Source organism: Pelophylax lessonae (genome assembly GCF_965119305.1).
Source record: "Pelophylax lessonae genome assembly, chromosome: 4".
Lineage (NCBI taxonomy): Eukaryota > Metazoa > Chordata > Amphibia > Anura > Ranidae > Pelophylax > Pelophylax lessonae.
The window spans coordinates 50481430-50504336 of NC_138771.1; positions in this window are offsets into that span (position 1 = coordinate 50481430).

The following is a 22907-nucleotide window of genomic DNA, read 5'->3' on the forward strand; positions in this document are numbered from 1 at the left end:
CATATAAAAAATGTGAAAAATATTGTTATTTTTGCTAAATTTACACACTTTTTTGTTTATAGCGCAAAAAGTAAAAATCGCACAGGTGATCAAATACCACCAAAAGAAAGCTCTGTTTGTGGGGAAAAAAGGACGTCAAATTCGTTTAGGTACAGCGTCACACGACCGCGCAATTGTCCGTTAAATTCACGCAGTGCCGAATCGCAAAAAAGGCCCTGGTCAGGAAGGAGGTAAAATCTTCCGGGGCTTAAGTGTTTAATAAGGTGAAAAGGAGAGCCCAAAAGCTGGCCTGAAATTGAACACTAAATAAACTAAGATCACGGCAACTGGTCCAATCACTCCTTGGCAAATAGAAGGAGAAGAAATGGAAATAGTGACAGGTTTTATCTTCCTAGGCTCCAAGATCACGACAGACAGTGACTGTAGCCATGAAATTAGGAGACGCTTGCTTTTTGGGAGGAAAGCAATGGCAAACCTAGACAACATTATAAAAAGCAGAGACATCCCCATACCGACAAAGTGCCGTATAGTCAAAGCTATGGTATTCCCAGTAGTAACCTATGGCTGTGAAAATTAGACCATAAGAAAGGCTAAACGCAGAAGAATTGATGCTTTTGAACTGTGGTGTTGGAGAAGACTCTTGAAAGTCCCTTGGGTGGCAAGAGGATCAAACCACTCAATCCTAAAGGACAAATCCTGAAGCTGAAACGCGAATACTTTGGCCACCGAATGCGAACAGACAACTCATTGGAAAAGACCCTGATGCTGGGAAACAGGGAAGGAAAAGCAGAAGAGGACAACAGAAAACAAGATAAATAGCATCATAGAAACAATGAACATGAAGTTAAGCAGGCTCCGGCAGGCAGTAGTGGAGGACAGAAAAGCTGGCGCGCTATGGTCCATGAGATCACTAAGAGTCGGACGCGACTAAACGACTGAACAACAAAAACAATATAAGTCAAGGATAAAGGTGAGCTTCTAAATGGTGGAGTTGCATGACAAACACAGGATGTACTACATATGGAAGGTTAAATGGGAGTCAGCACGGTGAAGTGGACCTCTGGTAGAGTCATATGCATGGACCTTTCCCTCCTTTCTTCCTTCTCTACAGTCATTGAACTTAGATTAGTGGTCATTATTTGGTGGAACTAGACACAGATTTTCTTCATTTTTTTTTTTTTCACTGTTGAGCTTAAAGCATGGACTTGTTTTCCTTTTCCCTTTTTTCATCTGTGATTATGGTTTTGACACTGATTTTGAGGACTTGCAATCTAGCCCCCAGCTACTTCACTAGCCTAGACTCAAAATAACAACCTAATCGCTCTCTTCGTTCCTCTCAAAACCTCCTGCTCTCTATTTCCCTTGTCACCTCCTCCCATACTCGCCTCCAGGACTTTTCCAGAGCCTCTCCAATCCTATGGAACTCCTTACCCCAATCTGTCCAATTATCTCCTACTCTATTAGCTTTTAGACAATCCCTGAAAACCCTCCTCTTCAGAGAAGCCTATCCTACCCACACCTAACAACTGTACTTTTATTTTCTCCATCAGCTCATCCCCCACAGTTATTGCCTTTTATTTTACTTGACCCTCCCTTCTAGATTGTAAGCTCTAAGGAGCAGGGCTCTCTAAGGGCTCTTTCACACGGTCCGCATTCCGTTGCGGACCGTGCTATGCTCAGCGGGGATTGATCCGCCGATCCCCGCTGAGCCGGTGGATGACAGCTCCGTCCCCGCACTGTGTGCGGAGAGGGAGGTGTCAGAGCCCCGCTGCTCTCTATGGGGAATCGGATGAGAGCGGACCGCCTGTCCGCTCTCATCCGATCCCATCTGATCGGATCCCCAGGATGGATGGAAAATAGGGTTTCCATCCGTCCGGATTTCACGGACAGGATCGAATGCGGATGGCAGCGGGTGTCAGCGGACATGTCACCGCTGACATCCGCTGCTCCATAGGGCTGAATGGGGCATCCGATCAGATCCGTCTAAAAAACTGACAGGCGGATCTGATCGGACCGCCCGTGTGAAAGAGCCCTAATTCCTCCTGTATTGAATTGTATTGTAACTGTTTTGTCTTCCCTCATATTGTAAAGCGCTGCACAAACTGTTGCCGCTATATAAATCCTATATAATAATAATGTTTATAAATATTGTCATACACAGAGCAATATAGGTGTATCACAATACAACCCAGCTTTAGGCCCCATGCACACAGGGCGTTAGAAAAAACGTACGTCAAAGTTAGTTCTGACACCGGAAAAAGCAGCTGTAAAAACATGCTTTCAGTAGCTTTTTCCATTGGCGTTATTGCACGTTTTGCCACGTTGCTTTTAGCAGCGTTTTTTTTTCGTCCATTCAAAATTAATGGTTCCCTATGGAAGCCTATTGATTTGAATGGAGGTCGCACCGCAACACCGCAAGTCGGATCCGACTTGCGGGGCGACTTGAGCTGTGAGAATCTTGAGGGGGAACTCCACGCCAAAATGGGAAAAAAACGGCGTGGGGGTCCCCCCCAAGGTTCCAAACCAGGCCCTTCGGGTCTGGTATGGAATTTGAGGGTAGCCCCATGCCGAAAAAACGGCGTGGGGTCCCCCCCAAAATCCATACCAGACCCTCATCCGAGCATGCAGCCCGGCAGGCCAGGAAAGGGGAGGGGACGAGCGAGCGGCCCCACCCCCCTGGACCACACCAGGCCACATGCCCTCAACATGGGGGGGGGTGTTGGTGCTTTGGGGCAGGGGGAGCTCTGCACCCCCCACCTCAAAGCACCTTGCCCCCATGTTGATGAGGACAAGGGCCTCATCCCCACAACCCTGGCAGGTGGTTGTGGGGGTCTGCGGGCAGGGGGCTCATCGGAATCTGGAAGCCCCCTTTAACAAGGGGGCCCCCCAGATCCCTGACCCCCTCCCTATGTGAATGGGTATGGGGTACACTGTACCCCTACTCATTCACCACATAAAAGGCAGTGTATGGAAATAACGACAGGAGACGTTTTGGAAAGTTTATTAAAAATCTTCATCCGACTCTTCTTGTCTTCTCCTCTCCAGGGTCTTCTGCTCTTTTGCTGTCCCTTCTTCTTGTGTTCTTCTCTCTGGGGTCTTCTGCTCTTTTGCTGTCCCCTCTTCTGCTGTCCTCTCTTCTTTTCTTCTCCTCACCGGTCTTCTGCTCTTTTGCTGTCGGCTGTCGGCTCTTCTTCCTCCGGTCCTCCTCCTCCGACGTCTCCGGTGATTATGCCGGTCTCTGCAGCTTATTATATAGCCATTAGGGGCGTGGCCCCGATGACGTCATCGGGAGGCCCCGCCCTCTCATGTCACAGAAGACGTCATATGCCGCTCGCTCGTCTCCTTCCCTTTCCTGGCCTGCCGGGCTGCATGCTCGGATAAGGGTCTGGTATGGATTTTGGGGGGGACCCCACGCCGTTTTTTCGGCATGGGGCTACCCTCAAATTCCATACCAGACCCGAAGGGCCTGGTTTGGAACCTTGGAGGGACCCCCACGCCGTTTTTTTCCCATTTTGGCGTGGAGTTCCCCCTCAAGATTCTCACAGCGCAAGTCGCCCCGCAAGTCGGATCCGACTTGCGGTGTTGCGGTGCGACCTCCATTCAAATCAATAGGCTCCCATAGGGAACCATTGATTTTGAATGGAAGAAAAAAAAAAAGTATAACGTGGCTTAACGCACGTTAAGCAACGTTATAGCAACGTTATTCAGCTTTTAGCAGCGTCAGGCGTTTTTAACGCTCTAACGCTGGTCCTCAGAACGCGCAGGTCGTGGGTTCTTGTTGCAGCTTAAAAACGCCTAGGCCACTTACAGCTCAAAAACGTCTGAGTGTGTATGAGGCCATAGAATAACATGGAGGGGCGTTTTTAAGCTGCAAAAAGAAAACGCCTGACGCTGCTTACAGCAGTGTTAAAAAACGCCCCGTGTGCATGGGGCCTTAGATGTTTAGCGCTTGGTCATCCTTAGGCTTCATGTACACACAGCCTACTTTGACCACTGACCGCGTAAAACCACAAAACGTGATTTTGCCGCGGTTTGCGTTTTCTGGCAGCTGGGGGTGAAAACATTCCTATCCTGAACCGATTCTTCCGCTTTCAGGAGGGGGAGGTAGGTTGAGGAAGGCTGAATCTCACCTAACAGCAGCAGCTCCTAAACTGTGGTAAAAGCCTATGTGTAAATTGACACTTGGGGGTTGATTTACTAAAGGCAAATAGACCATGCACTTTGCAAATTGCAATTACACTCTGCAAGAGCAGTTTCTCCAGAGCTTAGTAAATGAGCAGAAGTTCTGCTGACTTCCATCATCCAATCATGTGCAAGCAAAAATGCTGTTTTTAAAATTTTCCTCATTTTGCTAATTTATTAAGCTCTGTAGCAACTGCACTTGCAGGGTGCAACTGCACTTTGCATAGTGTACTGTCTATTTGCCTTTAGTAAATCACCTCCAAAGGCTTTTATGGAGTGGATTTTAGGCACTTTGGAAAAAAAAAACCTCACGTTTAGAAACTGTAGTGTACATGAAGCCTAAAACTGTTGTATCTAGTAGAGCTGCAGCTGCTGCAAACCTTATCCCTACACCTATGTTATGAAGTTTAATATAAATGCTTTAGTCCAGCTCTATGTCTGTAGTCTTTTTGTGTGAACAGCTAGGCCCATATATTATCCTAGAATATTTAAAAGTCCAAGAACCTCCACCAGGGGGCTGCAGGGAAAGCTATAAGACAAGGTGCTCTGGGTGGAATAGGACCCTCCTTTCCACCGCTTATCATCTCAGTTCCCTCATAGAAAGCTCAAAACTAGTTAGGATGTTTAACCCTTTAAGGCCTATGGCAAATAATTGGATATAGTGGTTCTTGAATGCATAACAGGTGTACCAGTTGTGCTGTTTATGCAAGTGATGGGAAGTTGGGGTGAAGGTGGTAGTGAATAGAAAGATAGGAAAAGGAAGAGAGGGAAAGGCCAACGGTGCTTATATAGGCAGAAAGTTAGCTAAGGGCTCTTTCACACGGAGCGGACCGTATTGCGATCCGCTCCGGCACTTTTTTTTTTTTTCACGGACACGTATGTCCGCATATCATCCCATCCGTTTGCGGATGATATACGGACATAATGTATGTCTATGGGCATTGCGGATGTCAGCGGATGACACCGCTGACATCCGATTTTGAGGTCCGTTCCGTTTTTTAAATGGAAGAAAAATAGGGTTCTGTTCCGTTCCAACAGAACTGAAAGGATGAAAATCGGATGTCAGCGGATGGTCATCCACTGACATCCGCAATGCCATTGACATACATTATGTCCGTATATCATCTGCAAAAAAATAGGATGATATACGGACATACGGAACTTCCGTGTGAAAGAGCCCTAAGGGAGTTTTTTTTCGGAGTCTCTTACTGCGAAGAAGCCTTTATGTATGTGAAGGTTAAATCTCTTTTCCTCCTTGTCCTCTGTGATGACATTAACCACTTCTGGACTGGAAAATGATTTTTCCCCTTAACCACCTAGGCGGTAATCCCGAGCGTGACTCGGGGTGGATTTTTCATTGCAGGATCGGTATCCCCGAGTCACGCTCGGGGTAGATGTGCAGAGAGCGCAGCGGTGTCTCTTACCTTCTCCTGGCGATCCAGCGATGATCTCTCATTGCTGAGATCGCCAGCCGAGAGTGCCGCCGCTCGTCCGTCCTCCGTCGGTGTGATCACTTCCTAGTTCCGTTCCCTGCAGCAGCAATGCTGCATGGGAGCGGAACTAGGGAGGGAAATTCAAAAAAAATAAAACGTTGCACAAAACACAAAACACATTTTATATTATATATATATATATATATATATATATATGCATATATATATATATATATATATATATATATATATATATATATATGCATATATGTACATATATATATATATATATATATATATATATATATATATATAATATAAAATGTGTTTTGTGTTTTGTGCAACGTTTTATTTTTATTATATAGATATATGTGTGTGTGTGTGTGTATATATATATATATATATATATATATATAATGCATGAATTATAATTGAATCAATAATATAATTTTATATATATATATATATACCGGTATATATATATATATATGCATATATATATATATGCATATATATATATGTGTATATATATATACATATATATATATATATATATATATATATATATATATATATATATATATGCACACACACATATATATATATATATATATATAAAATTATATTATTGATTCAATTATAATTCATGCATTATATATATATATATATATATATATATATATATATATATATACACACACACACACACATATATCTATATATAATATATAATGCATGAATTATAATCTAATCAATAATATAATTTTATTATATATATTATATATTAAATAATAAAATTATATTATTGATTTGATTATAATTCACGCGTTTGTGTTTCGAATTTATCACATCTGGGATGTCTACTAGAGTCTTGTTTTGGTCAGGTTTAAGTCAGTAATTACTAAGAATTGTAGGCCTATAATACATAACGCCAAATTTCCATGAAAACAATTGTACCGCTTTTGGTATGTAATTCCTGACATAATCATACCGCCAGGGAGGTTAATGACCAGGCCATTTATTGCGATTCGGCATTGCGTTACTTTAACGGACAATTGCGCGGTTGTGCGACACTGTACCGAAATAAAATTGATGTCCTATTTTCCCACAAATATACCTTTTTTTTGGTGGTATTTGATCACCTGTGCGATTTTTTTTTTTTGCGCTATACACAAAAAAAAGCGAAAATTCTGAAAAAAAAAAAAAAAAAACAATATTTCTGCTATATAACATTCCCCCCCCCAAAAAAAAAGAAAATTTAAAAATTTTAAATTTTCCTCCTTTTAGGCCAATTTGTATTCTGGTACATATTTTTGATAAAAAAAAAATTGGCGGTAAACAGTGATTTTTAGCGGGACTGTGACATTGCGGCAGACAGATCAGACCCCTAACTGACATTTTTGACACTTTTGGGGTACCAGTGATATTACTACAGTAATCAGTGCTAAAAATATGCACTGTTACTGTAATAATGACACTGGCAGGGAAGGGGTTAACCTAGTGGGTGATCAAAGGGTTAAATGTGAGCCTATGGGAGTGTTTGCTAACTGTGGGGGGAGGGGCTGGGGAAATGATCATAGAGACCTGTGATCCTATATAGAAGAGAGAAGAACGGTCAGCTGTGTTTACAATAGCTGACCAATCTCTCTCTCAGCGAGGAGCATTCGCGGGTGCTCGGCGGCAAACACGGCCACTGGCCCTGTGCATTGGCATCCCCGCTGCCTAATGGGGGCAGAAACGATCATAGAGACCTGTGATCCTATATAGAAGAGAGAAGAATGGTCAGCTGTGTTTACAATAGCTGACCAATCTCTCTCTCAGCGAGGAGCATTCGCGGGTGCTCGGCGGCAAACACGGCCACTGGCCCTGTGCATTGGCATCCCCGCTGCCTAATGGGGGCAGAAACGCCCAAGCGGCAGTACGCGCTCGCCCCCCAGCAGCAAGCATGCGACCGACATAGGGCTACGTCAGTTCGCGCAGGAGGGCCAGCCTGTGGCAGTAAATGTGGGGCGGGTGGTCTGGAAGGTGTTAAGGTGAGGCTGGCTATATGGACCGGCAAACAAAGAGAGGAGCCGCTCAGGTGTAAGTTCAAAGCCTGGTGCAGGTCGGATCCGCCGTCCAAGCATAGAGATATCCAAAAGATATAGACCGCACTCAAGGGTTATAAGATGAAAACCAATCGAACTCCTTTATTCTCCATAAATACAGCAGACAGACAGTACAGTGCACGAACAGACGTGTCGGGTTGACGCGTTTCACGATGTAAATCGCTTATTCATAACCACACACAATGTGTGTTTACATTGTGAAACGCGTCAACCCGACACGTCTGTTCATGCACTGTACTGTCTGTCTGCTGTATTTATGGAGAATAAAGGAGTTCGATTGGTTTTCATCTTATAACCCTTGAGTGCGGTCTCTATCTTTTGGATATGGCTATATGGACCACCTATGTATTTATACATGTTGATCATTTCCCCCTTAAGTTTTTACTAAACCCAGGACCCTGCATTCACTGGTCTCCCACAGTACACAGAACATGGGAGAGTTTTGAGTTTTGAGAAGTTTTGAGGTTTTATTTTACACCCCCTTCCATCTACAACACAATGGAAAAAGTAGAGTAACTAAGGTAGAAACTAGATTTGTACACGGTGGAAAATTTTGTTTCGTTTTTTTTCGTAAAATACATAATTTAGTTCTGTTATATTAGTTATGATACGTTAATTCACTTTCAGATAATTTGTTATTTCTGTAGAGTATAGATAGTCGTTTTAACAAATCGATTCGCTTTACTGTTTAATTGTTTCGTTTTTGGATAATTTCGCTATTGTCACACGGATCCTCCTCCTGGCCAATCAGGAAGCGGGTCGTGAGACCTGTTTCCTGATTGGCCAAAAGGCAAAGCCATGCCATTGGCCAAGGAGGAGGAGGAGGGAGAACTCGAGGAGATGCAGGGGATTGTAGAGAAGCCACTGCCGCTGCAGAGAAGCTGCCACCGCCGAGGAGAATGAAAAGAAGCTTCCGCCGCTAAAGAGAGCTAAAGAGAAGCTGCCGCTGCAGGGGACTGAAGAGAAGAATCCGCCGCTGCTGTCTGCTTGCCTGCCCTTCGGTGAGTGAGCTGGCGACCGGGGGAGGGGGGGGACTATTGGGACTTTTCTTAAAAATTAGGCGATAACAAGAACCTAAGGCAGTAGGGTAGGGGGTAGGGTGTGCGGGCTGGCAGGGTCCAGGGGAAGGGGGTGTGGTCCGTCTGCTCCCCCCCCCCCCGTCTCCTGGAGCACCAGCTGCCACTGCTGATTGGGCTGTAAGATTTACTCCGAGACAACCTGCTGTTTCATCTGACCTTAACTAATTACCGAATCATGTCGAATAATTTGTTATTTTCATTATTTTGTATTAGTTGAAATTCATTATTTTTTTTCTCGGACATTGGGATGCATCCAAATGTCCGAAAGATGCAAAATATCGTACAAATTTTGATTCATTACGAAATAAATTGCACATGTCTAGTAGAAACTGGTCAGAAGCTCAAGAACTATTGCCTGAATATTTTTGTTATATTTTATTAAGCCCCCTCAGAGGATTTTGGACCCTCTCCCTATGAGATTTGGTTAGGGAGTGCGTTGCTCACTTGCTTATATTTTGTTTCAGTAGCTGAAGTCTTCAGATCTCAGAATGTTGCTGATCTTTCGAAGGAAGGTTTTTGACAAATTAATTAAGGTGTTTTCTTCCAAATTCCAGATCCTTAGAGTTTGAAAGGATCTCATAAACTAAAGTAGTAGTGGGCTTGAGCACGATATGGCCATATGGTGGGACCAAACCCCCATTTTTATTTATGGACTCTCTTCAGATTTGGTAGTAATTTCTTTTGCATTTGCGCGCTATTCTTTTTTAATATACATGTCTTTTGGTTCATAGCTGCAGCAGCTTTGGAAATACATGGGTATGCTCCCCCAAATTTTTTGCCTGTTTATCTCATAAACTAAAGCTAGGTGACTTATGGATTGTTAAGAGACTTATATATAGGGAAATGTTTGTAGACACAATACAGCGTCTATTTCATGTACAGTTGACAAAACTTGAAGGAAAAGTCACCTGGATTCACAACAGACACTGCGAAAATGACTAAGGCCCCGTTCACATTGGGGCGATCCGACTTCCCGGGGCGACCTCACAGGTCGCGGCGCTCTGCTGGCACGGACTTCATAACATTGAAGTCTATGACGGTCGCTCCAGGTCGCCCCAAAGAAGCTCCGGACCCTTTTTCTAAGTCGGAGTGACTTGTGTCGCTCCTATTAGAACGGGTCCGCAGTTTCTCTATGGAAGGCGACCTACGGTCGCCTGACAGGTCGCCCCAGTGTGAACGGGGGCTTAATGAACGTATCTCTGTGTTTGATTTGTTTTCCTTTTGGAATCACAGTCTGGGATACTATTTATTCAAAGGCTTTAATTGTAAGGGATATAAATATATATTTAATGTGATTTGAAAAGTAGGTCAGCCATTCTGAAGTCATGTTGTCTATTATATGTCTTCCATGTTACGTAGAATTGTCTGTATTTACCTTTGCTGATAAGTCAGCATGTCGACAATGAAAGCGGTGTTTCAGCCTCCCCCTCCAAAAATTAAAAGTCAGCAGCTACACATACTGTACACATACTGTAGCTGCTGCCTTTTAATATTAGGACACTTACCTGTCCTGGAGTCCAGCGTTGTCGGCACTGCAGCCGATGTTTCCATTGGCTGTCGGGTGCTGCCGCCGCCATTGCCGGTAGGGGAACCCAGCAGTGAAGCCTTGCGGCTTCACGGGCGGGTCCCTACTGTGCATGCGCGAAGCACACTGTGCATTCGGATTGGTTTGGAGGCGGGGGAAGGAGGAGGGGGGCAAACTTCCTAGGGACAGCGCCGCGGTGCCGTCTCCCGGAAGTGGGGAGTGGTACCTGTCAAAAACAGGTACCGGTTCCCCCCCTTCCCCTGAAAGGTGCCAAATGTGGAGGAAGCAAATGAGTGGAAGTTTCACTTTTGGGTGGAACTCCGCTTTAAGATGGAAGCCCATTCTGGCCACAAGAGTTTACAGGCAATTACTCTGTAAATATTTTTTATAAAACCATTTGTTTTTCACAATGTATTATTTATAAGTAATTTTGTAATGAAAAAGCTGCTCTCAGCTATTATATTCTCCACAATGGAGTTTACCTTTGAATATCTCCACCTAAGCGTATAGAGGTTCCAGGTTAAAGGTAATAGCAGGTATGTTTAGTGATCAAAATATTGATCAAATGAGAGGAGATTGTAAAGGAAATTTGTAAATTCTATATAAAATTGTATTTTATTTTGTATGTTTGGCTATGTATTTCACACTGCACATGACACTAATAATGTTTTCATTACATGTTTGCATTCTTTCGAGTCTTGATAAGAATGAGCCTGCATATGTTACGCCCCTTGTTACTATTTAAAAAAAACCTAACAAGCATTTAAATGTAACTATAAAAATATTAAAACCAACCTGGTTTTAAAAAGACCAATATTCTATATAGTCAGGGATATTGTTCAGGCTTTTACTGGAACAGTGATATGAGTAGCACAGAAGCCAATAGTTTCTCCCAGGGACCAGCCTGAGCAATATATTGCCTGGATCTCAATGAAAGCCTTGAACATCTGCATACAGCAAGCACATTTCAAAGCTACCTTCCCAAGCAGAAAGAACACAGAAATGCTTTGGCAGTTTATACACTTCTCAAGAGAATAGATATACCTGGGCTTTTTACAGATTTAGACAGAGTGGGGTTGAGGAAAATATGTACTTTGCATTAGAATGTTGTCTTAGTTTAGTAAATGTGGTGAAGATTTGCAAAGTATACTCAATCACATGCAAGACAAATGAAGGGTATTTTTCCGCATGTGCAAAGCTTCTCCTCATTCACTAAGCTAAGGGAAATGTGCTTGCATAGTGCAAATTTCCTTGCAAATTGAACAGTCTATTTGCCTTTAGTAAATCAACCCCAATACCTGTATACCGTATATACTCGTGTATAAGCCGACCCGAATATAAGCCGAGGCCCCTAATTTTACCACAAAAAAACGGGTAAAATGATTGACTCGAGTATAAGCCTAGGGTGGGAAATGCAGCAGCTACTGGACCCAACTGGACCACCACGAGACCCAAAACAGGGGCTGCGGCATGGTACAGGAGAATGCAGGGCTGCGGGCATGGTACAGGAGAATGCAGGGCTGTGGGTATGGTACAGGAGAATGCAGGGCTGTGGGCATTGTACAGGAGAATGCAGTGTTGCGGACATGGTACAGGAGAATGCAGGGCTGCGGGAATGGCACAGGAGAATGCAGGGCTGCGGGCATTGTACAGGAGAATGCAGTGCTGCGGGCATGGTACAGGAGAATGCAGGGCTGTGGGCATGGTACAGAAGAATGCAGGGCTGTGGGCATGGTACAGGAGAATGCAGTGTTGCGGGCATGGTACAGGAGAATGCAGGGCTGCGGACATGGTACAGGAGAATGCAGGGCTGCAGGCATGGTACAGGAGAATACAGGGCTGCGGACATGGTACAGGAGAATGCAGGGCTGCGGACATGGTACAGGAGAATGCAGGGCTGCGGGCATGGTACAGGAGAATGCAGGGCTGTGGGCATGGTACAGGAGAATGCAGTGTTGCGGGCATTGTACAGGAGAATGCAGGGCTGCGGACATGGTACAGGAGAATGCAGGGCTGCGGGCATGGTACAGGAGAATGCAGGGCTGTGGGAATGGTACAGGAGAATGAAGGGCTGGGGGCATTGTACAGGAGAATGCAGTGTTGCGGACATGGTACAGGAGAATGCAGGGCTGCGGGAATGGTACAGGAGAATGCAGGGCTGCGGGCATGGTACAGGAGAATGCAGGGCTGCGGACATGGTACAGGAGAATGCAGGGCTGTGGGCATTGTACAGAAGAATGCAGGGCTGTGGGCATGGTACAGGACAATGTAGGGCTGTGGGCGTACTACAGGAGATGCAGTGCTGCGGGCATGGTACATGTGTACCATGCCCACAGCAATGCATCTCTTGTAGTATGCCCGCAGCCCCGCATAATGGCAGGTAGTGCGGCTATGGAGGAGTCTCACTTACCTGTTCCTGAGGCACGTTAGATTTAAAAATGGCGCCGTCCGGCGCAAATACGTCATTGCGCATGCGCTGCTCGGGAAAGCTTGTATACGTTCAGCTATTCCCGGGAATAGGCAAACGTGTACGGCCTTTCCCGAACAATCCTTTTTTCCACAAAAAAATGTGCTGAAAAACTCGGCTTATACTCGAGTATATACGGTTTATGTTTATATTTTTGTATCTTTACACATTAGTCACATTCACGGTAAGTTCACCTTTTGGAACATGTTACATGTTTTACCCGTCATAAGGGGGGAACATGTAACATTTTCCAGCTTCTGGCGCCATATTGGCCTAAACTGATTTGATTTTTACATTTTTTTTATTGGATGTGTTTTATAGCAGAAAGTAAACATTGTTTTTTTTTTAAATTGTCGCTAGTTTTTTTGTTTATAGTGCAAAAAATAAAAACTGTAGAGGGGATCAAATACCACCAAAAGAAAGCTCTATTTGTGGGGAAAAAAAGGACATCAATTTTATTTGGGTACAGTGTCGCACAACCGCGCAATTGTCAGGTAAAATTACATAGTTACATAGTTACATAGTTAGTGAGGCTGAAAAAAGACACAAGTCCATCCAGTTCAACCTATGATGTGTGTGTGTGTTTGCTAACCGTACATTGTATACCCCTGTATGTTGTGGTCTTTAAGGTGTCCATCCAATAGTTTTTTGAAACTATCAAGGCTCCCCGCTGATACGACTGCTTGCGGAAGAGAATTCCACATCCTTACTACTCTTACAGTGAAGAACCCCTTACGCACTTTAAGGTTAAACCGCCTTTCCTCAAGTTTTAGTGAGTGGCCACGTGTCTTATTGTATTCCCTTACTCTGAATAGTTTGTTCCTTATGCTAGGGTCGCCAGTACAGTATTTGTACATTGATATCATATCCCCCCTCAATCGTCTCTTCTCCAGAGAGAATAAGTTCAGTGCTTGTAGTCTTTCCTCATAGCTGATGTCCTCCATTCCCCTAATTATTTTTGTTGCCCTTCTCTGGACTTTCTCCAGTTCCAGCACATCCTTCCTGAGGACCGGTGCCAAGAACTGGACAGCATACTCCAGATGTGGCCGGACCAGAGTCTTGTAGAGTGGAAGAATAATCTCTTTATTTCTGGAGTGAATCCCCTTTTTTATACAACCCAGTATTCTGTTGGCTTTGCTTGCAGCGGCTTGGCATTGCATGCCACTTCCAAGCCTGTTGTCTACCAGTACCCCCAGGTCCCTTTCCATCCTAGACTCACCCAGAGGTTCCCCCCCTAGTGAGTAGCTTGCTTTCTGGTTACTGGCCCCCAAGTGCATTACTTTACATTTTTCTACATTAAACCTCATCTGCCATGTAGTTGCCCACCCCGTTATTTTGTTCAGGTCTGCTTGCAAGATTTCCACATCCTGCATAGAAGATATTGGCATGCCTAATTTAGTATCATCTGCAAATACTGAGATTGTACTAGATATCCCCTCCTCTAGATCATTTATGAATAAATTAAACAGGATTGGTCCCAGGACAGAACCCTGGGGGACCCCACTTTCCACACCCGCCCACTCAGAGTACTCCCCATTAATCACCACCCTCTGGACTCTCCCCTGGAGCCAGTTCTCTATCCAGGTACTCACCTTATGGTCCATACCTACCTTCCTTAGTTTGTACAGTAAGCGTTTGTGGGGAACGGTGTCAAAGGCCTTTGCAAAGTCCAGATACACCACATCCACAGGCTTACCTTTATCTAGGTGGCAGCTCACTTCATCGTAGAAGGTTAATAGATTGGTTTGGCATGAACGATTTTTCATGAATCCATGCTGATTACTACTTATAATACCGTTTTCATTACTAAAGTCTTGTATGTGGTCCCTTATCATCCCCTCCAAAATTTTGCAGACTACTGATGTTAGGCTGACCGGCCTATAGTTACCCGGGATATATCTCGGCCCCTTTTTAAATATTGGTACCACGTTGGCTTTTTTCCAATCAGCTGGCACCATACCTGTCTGTAAACTATCCTTAAAGATCAAGAATAATGGTCTGGCAATCACCTGGCTGAGCTCATTAAGAACCCTTGGGTGCAAGCCATCCGGTCCCGGGGATTTATTTATATTAAGTTTCTCTAGTTTAGCTCTAAGTCTATCCTCTGTTAGCCATGGCGGCACTTCCTGAGGTGTATTATTTAGTTCGGCCTCACAAGCAAGGTTCGTGTAGCCCCCCGATTCCTTTGTGAAGACTGAAGAAAAGAAATTATTTAACACTTCCGCCTTTTCTCTGTCCTCTGTGGCCATTTTTCCTTTATCATCTTTTATGGGGCCAATGTGTTCTGGCCTCGCTTTCTTACTGTTTATATACTTAACGCAGTGGCAAATCGCAAAAAATGGCCTGCTCATTATCCACTCAACCACTTACTGCATATCGACGTATATATACGTCAGCAGACTTTGCAGGGTTATACCGGGATGATGCCTCTAGCTAGAGGCATCATCCCGGTACCGTGGCTTACAGTCAACGGTCGGCTTTCTGTCCGTAACGGCCGATGCGGCTCCCGTTACCCGGGTGAGCGGGAGGGGACGTCCCCCCCCTCCCGCCGCCTTCCGTGATTTTGGATGGAGTCCCGATCAATGCCGGAAACGTAACCCGGAGACGGCGTCCAAGACGTCACTTCCGGGTTACTGTGCTGCAAAAAGCAGCAAATTTAAAAAACGGCTGTATGCAAAAATGCCGTTTTCGGCGTTTTGCATACATGGAAGTGTAGTGTAGGGGTCTTTTAGACCCTCGATCCCTCCATAAAGTGTACCTGTCACTACATATTGGTGTCACAAGGGATGTTTACATTGCTTGTGACAGCAATAAAAGTGATCAGATTTTTTTATCCAAAAAAAAGGGGCTAACTTTACTGTTTAGTATTTTTTAAATGCAGTGAAATGTGATTTTTCTAAACTTTTCCAAAAAAATGTTGTTTTAAAGACCGCTGCGCAAATACCGCGTGACAAAAAATATTGCAATGACCGACATTTTATTCTCCAGAGTCTTTGCTAAAAAAATATATATATATAATGTTTGGGGGTTCTAAGTAGTTTTCTAGGAAAAAATACTGGTTTTAAGTTGTGAACAAAAAGTGTCCGAAATAGGGCTGGGGCTTAAGTGGTTAAGCACCGCCCTACGTACATTCACTGCGACAGGGTGGCCATTAAGCGCAAAATCACACCTGTAAGGGATTTTGTTAAAGGACTCTAGGGGACAAGCGCACTACTGGAGCCGCGCTCCTGCTGTGTTTGGACACAGCGGGAGCCAATAAGCGGGTCCTGGAAGCTGCGATAGCCACTGGCCACCAGCAAACGTTCAGGAGAATGACAGAATGGCGGTCTGCCAATGCACACAATGCAGACCGTCATTCTGTCAGACTACTAATCAGGAACACAGATCTCTCTCTTCCTGCAGTCAGTCCATCCCCCACACAGTTAGAAATCACTCCCTAGGGACACAATTAACCCTTTGATCGCCCCTGATGTTAACCCCTTCCCTGCCAGTGTCATTTATACAGTAACAGTGCATATTATTTAGCAATGATCACTGTATTGGTGTCACTGGTCCCCAAAAAGAGTCAGATTTGTCCACTGCAATATCGCCGTCCCGCTAAAAATTGCTGATCGCCGCCATTACTAATAAATAAAATTTTAAAAAAAAGTCCATAAACCTATCCCATAGTTTGTAGACGCTATATCTTTTGCGCAAACCAATTAATATATGCTTTTTTGGGATTTTTTTTTTTTAGCAGAAGTATGTAGCAGAATACAAATTGGCCTAAACTGATACAGAAATTTGATTTTTTTAAAAACATTTTTTGGATGTGTTGTATAGCAGAACGTAAAAAAAAATATTGTTTTTTTTTTTTTTCCAAAATTGTCCTTATTTTTTTGTTTATGGTGCAAAAAATAAAAGACGCAGATGTGATCAAATTCCACCAAAAGAAAGCAGTATTTGTGGAAAAAAAGGACATCAATTTTATTCGGGTACAGCGTCACAGTCAGTTAAAATAATGCAGTGCCGTATCGCAAAAAATGGCCTGGTCATTAAGGGAGTAAAACCTTCGGGGACCAGAAGTGGTTCAAAAGAACACGGCCACGGCTGAACCCACATGGCTGCATCATTCATTCACAGTCTCCTGTGAATGAATGAACTACAACTACCACCATCCTTTGCAGCTGCTGGCTTGTAGGTCTCAATGAAAGGTAAGGGGAGTGGTGAGCACCCTTGTAGTGCCTTGATTCTTCCTATTCTCAAATAACTGCCTGGCTATATGAGGTACAGACTGACAGATATCTTAAGAGTCTGCAGGAGACCTGCATTGCAACCATGATCTTATGATCCTGGGTGCAATGCTCTGCAGGCTCCCTTGAAAAAAAATTATGAATGCACATTTTTTACCTTCAAAAAAATCTGCATTTATTAATTTTTATGAAAAGGGGAACTTATCCTTTAACCACTTGCCAACCAGCCGCCGCAGTTATATGGCGGCAGGGTGTCAGGTACCTGTACGGTGGTTCTCGGGAGCGATCGTGTGGGTGCACGTGCCACCGGAAGCGCATGCCCGTGTTCACTTGCCAGCGGGGAAGCAGAGGCCCGTGGCCGGTGGCCACGTTTGCCGCCGGGCACCCGCGATCGCTCCCCGTGAAGACAGAACAACGGTCTGCTGTTGTAAACACAGCAGACCATTGTTCTCTCTATCAACACAGAGCTTCTGAGTTCTTGCTATTTAGGAACACAGGTCTCTGTATTGATATTACAAGCCCATCCCCCCACAGTTAGAAAACACCCCCTAGGCTCACACTTAACCCTTTGATCGCCCCTGGGTTAACCCCTTCCCTGCCAGCTTCACTAGTACAGTAACAGTGCATATTTTTAGAACTGATTACTGTAATAATGTGACTGGTCCCCCCAAAAGTGTAAAAAATGTCAGCTAGGGGTCCGATCTGTCCATCGCAGTCCTGCTAAAAATCGCAGATCGCCGCCATTACTAGTTAAAAATAAATAAATAAAAATGACATAAATCTTTCCCCTAGTTTGTAGACGCGATACCTTTTGGGCAAACCAATCAAAATACGCTTATTGGGATTTTTTTTTTTTTACCAAAAATATGTAGCAGAATACAAATTGGCCTAAAATGATGAAAAAATTTTATTTTTACATTTTTTTTTTTTTTATTGGGAATGTTATATAGTAGAAACTGAAAAATATTGTTTTTTTTTTTCAGAATTGTCGCTTTTTTTTTTTATTTATAGTGCAAAAAATAAAAATCTCACAGGTGATCAAATACCACCAAAAGAAATCTCTATTTGTGGGAAAAAAAGGACATCAATTTTATTTGGGTACAGTGTTGCATGACCGTGCAATTGTCTGGTAAACTAACGCAGTGCCGAATCGCAAAAAATAGCCTGGTCATTAAGGGGAAAAATCTTCCGGTCCAGGAGTGGTTAAGGAAAAAAAATTCAAAGAGTAAGTAAAAAAAAAAAAAAATGATTCATTTTATTTTTTTTCAGTGATATCATTTAAGGAATTATTACTAATTGGTTCCTTTGGGTTAGTTTTAATTATTTCTCTCTATACTCATTTTATTAATTCATTTTGCATGTGCTTATAGTGTAAACCTACATATGACAATATAATTCATCTAACTACATAAACAGCTTTCAGATGATAAGTATGACCTGTCCTTGTTTTTTTTTTTTAATATGGTGTTCTAATCCCTGCACAAAATCTGATATTTTTATTCCGGAGGTTTGGATTTTGTATAAATGTTTTCTATGTCTCTTTATCTTCGTAGATCCCAGAAGGACAATTCAACTTTCTACGTCTTTATGCTTTTCACCCTTGATTCTTCATTATGTGAAAAGATGCTAAATGAATACTTTCAAGATGGCAATTTATATTGAAATTGCTGTTCATTATCATTGCATAACAAAGCAAAGAATAGACTAAGACGTGCAATTTTGTCAACAAGGTTTTGCATGAATAACATATTGGAGCTTCGTCAACAGCTCTAATTCCAGGAGCTGCTGGCATGTCCGTTGTATTTTGGGCATATGCAGTCTGTAGCTTCCACAATGCCAAGGGCCACTACAAGTCCCAGCACAGTAGCATAGGTGGATGACCCTTCCTGTACCTTCTGAAGAATGTGCATTATAAAGCACAGGTCCAAACCGATTGACCTTTTAGCAGAAATAATATCCTAATAATGGTCTTTATACATTGTGGGCATTACATTTTGTTTTTCTTTTCGTTCAATACCAGTTATAGCATGTGAGAAATGTTCACATTTTGATTATTATCATCAGGGCTGCTGTTAGAAATAGCGGGGCCCCATACAGACTACCTGGCAGGGCCCCCTCAAGAAAATATTAAAGATATATCTAGCTAAAATGACAACAAAATCACTATTAGCAGACACAGATATAACATAACTCACATAATTCCTGCTAAATCTACGACAAAGAAAAACGATGTTGAATAAAAATGAAGATGAGATGAGAAAAATATACAGGCTGGGCAGTTGGAGCTCAGTGATCAGAGAGACAGAGGAAGAGAAACAAAGTTACAAATAAACTCTGAGTAGAGATCACATTAGAGCCAGTGCTGGGAGGGGGACCCACACAGGGAGGGGGATTAGTGAGAGACGACTGAATAGCAGGGAGAGGGAGAGAGATTAGATTCAGGTGCTGGAGGAAGATTTCTGTATTTGTTGTCCATCACTAATCCCCCTCCCTGTGTGGGCCCTCCTGTGTGCTCGGGCCCCCTACAAGAGGGCTGGTGGTCCCCCCCTATCAGCAGCCCTGATTATCATATAGAATATGCTCATATACTGTATATGAATCTGGTTATGGCAGGACCAGTAACCACTCACAATACACAGAATTTTTCAGCGTATTGTTGTTATATTGGACAAGGATGATTGTTTTATATTAGAAGTTATTTATGCACATCATTCCCAGCTTTTAAATGGGAAATTACACTTTGTAGTGTTAAAAATGTTAGAGCAAAAGACATTCCCATGATAACCCCTTTTCACTTAACCACTTCTGGACCGGAAGATTTTCCCCCTTAACCACTTGCCGACCGCCGCAAATACATTTACTGCGGCGGTCAGCCCCTCCTGGGCAAAGCGACATAGTACTACATCGCTCGCCCAGGAGCCTGTAGGGGACGAGCGCGCGCCGCCGGAGGCGCGCTTACGCCCCCGCTCATTCACGGCCATCCCTGCGCGAGTGACCAGCGGCTCCGATGTCCACCGGTCACTCGCTATCTCCCGCTGGAGAGGGAGAAAGGCAGGCGGCTGATGTAAACAAAGCCGCCTGTCATTCTCCCTGGTGTAACAGCAGAGACTATACGATCCTGCTATGTAGGATCGTATGTCTCTGTGGTTACATCAAAAGCCACGCCCCTTGACAGTTAAAATCACGCCCCTAGGGACACACTTAACCCCTGGAGCTCTAATAAAGTTAACCCCTTCCCTGCCAGTGTCATTTTTACAGTAACAGTGCATATGTATACCACTGATTACTGTAGAAATGTCACTGGTACCCCCAAAAGTGTCAAAAATGTTAGTCAGGGGTCCGATCTGTCCGCCGCAATGTCGCAGTCCCACTGATTGCCACCATTACTAGTAAAAAAATAAATACATAGAAATTATAGAAATGATTCTCCTAGTTTGTAGACGCGATACGTTTTTGCGCAAACCAATCAAAACACGCTTGTTGAGATTTTTTTTTTACCAAAAATATGTAGCAGAAAACAAATTGGCCAAAAATGATGAAGTAAAAATTGATTTTTAATATTTTTATTTTTGGGAATGTTATATAGCAGAAAGTGAAAAATATATATCTTTTTTTCAGAATTGTCGCTCTTTTTTTGTTTATAGCGCAAAAAATAAAAATTGCAGAGGTGATCAAATACCACCAAAAGAAAGCTCTATTTGTGGGAAAAAAGGACATCAATTTTATTTGGGTACAGCAATTGTCCGTTAAAGTAACGCAGTGCCAAATTGCAAAAAATGGCTTGGTTATTAACCACTTAAGCCCCGGAGGATTTGGCTGCTCAAAGACCAGGGCCTATTTTGCGATTCGAAACTGCGTGACTTTAACGGACAATTGCGCGATTGTGCGATGCTGTACCCAAATGAAATTGCCGTCCTTTTTTTCTTTTGGTGGTATTTGATCACCTGTGCGATTTTTATTTTTTGCGCTATAAACAAAAAAAGAGCGTCAATTTTGAAAAAATAATATTTTTCAGATTTTTTTTATATGAAATTCCCGCCGCAATGTCTCAGTCCCGCAAAAAAAAATCGCAGATCGCCGCCATTAGAAGTTAAAAAAAAAATCTTTCCCTTAGTTAGTAAACGCAATAACTTTTTCACAAACCAATCAATATACGCTTATTGCAATTTTTTTTTTACCAAAAATATGTAGCAGAAAACAAATTGGCCTAAAATGTTAAAAAAGTTAGATTTTTACATTTTTTTGGGGAATTTCATATAAAAAAATCTGAAAAATGTTATTTTTTCAAAATTGACGCTCTTTTTTTGTTTATAGCGCAAAAAATAAAAATCGCACAGGTGATCAAATACCACCAAAAGAAAGCCCTGTTTGTGGGGAAAAAAAGGACGGCAATTTCATTTGGGTACAGTGTCGCACAACCGCGCAATTGTCCGTTAAAGTCACGCAGTTTCGAATCGCAAAATAGGCCTTGGTCTTTGAGCAGCCAAATCCTCCGGGGCAAAGCCATTTTTTGCAATTTGGCACTGCGTTACTTTAACGGACAATTGCTGTACCCAAATAAAATTGATGTCCTTTTTTCCCACAAATAGAGCTTTCTTTTGGTGGTATTTGATCACCTGTGCAATTTTTATTTTTTGCGCTATAAACAAAAAAAAAATATATATATTTTTCACTTTCTGCTATATAACATTCCCATAAATAAAAATATTAAAAATCAATTTTTACTTCATCATTTTAGGCCAGTTTGTTTTCTGCTACATATTTTTGGTAAAAAAAAAAATCTCAACAAGCGTGTTTTGATTGGTTTGCGCAAAAACGTATTGCGTCTACAAACTAGGAGAATCATTTATATCATTTCTATTTATTTATTTTTTTATTAGTAATGGTGGCAATCAGTGGGACTGCGACATTGCGGCGGACAGATCGGACCCCTGACTGACATTTTTGACACTTTTGGGGGGACCAGTGACATTACTACAGTAATCAGTGCTAAAAATATGCACTGTTACTGTCGCTGGCAGGGAAGGGGTCAACCCAGGGGCGATCAAAGGGTTAAATGTGAGCCATGGGGGTGTTTTCTAACTGTGGGGGGGGGTGGGCTTGTGGAATCAACCTAGAGACCTTTGATCCTAAATAGGAGGAACACAGGAGCTCTGCATTGATTGCTGAGAGAACAATGGTCTGCTGTGTTTACAACAGCAGACCGCTGCTCTCTCTTCACAGGGAGGGGGAGCGAGCCCAGATTGCCACCGGTCCCGTGGATTGGCTTCCCTGCTGGCAAGTGGGCGTTTCCCCAGGATCGCTCCCGCGAACCGACATACAAGTACAGCAATTCGTGGGAACCTGCCGCCATGTATAGGCGGCGGCTGGTTGGCAAGGGGTTTATTATCATTTTTTATAGCCCAGAGTAAATGTCCTGTTTCAAATGCTAAAATATGCAATAATATACCTCCTAGTGATATTACAAAACAAACAGCGCAAAATGATGTGACTGGCATAAACCGTATGTGAAATATATCACCATCAATAAATATAATAAATGATAATAAAATGGTGCCTATGTAATATAGTGAATATCCTGTGTAATAAATATTAATAAATACAAAAATACAAGTAGTCCATAAAAACGTGGAAATAAATAAATATTAATGCTTCAGCAAGTAGACAGTGAAAGACAGTCCAAGAAAGTGCTTATGTGCTGGAAAATCCGTGCAAACTCATGCTGACACTGTGCTGTGAAAAAACGGTGACTTTCCTCTCCCCAGGATGTTGCACTTATCGGACAAAGTGGACCCCCAGACAATACTGTTTGAGGGTCACACAAGCTTTGGTCCAGTAAGGAATCCGAACCGTATCCTCTAAAACTGCTATAACCTCTTAG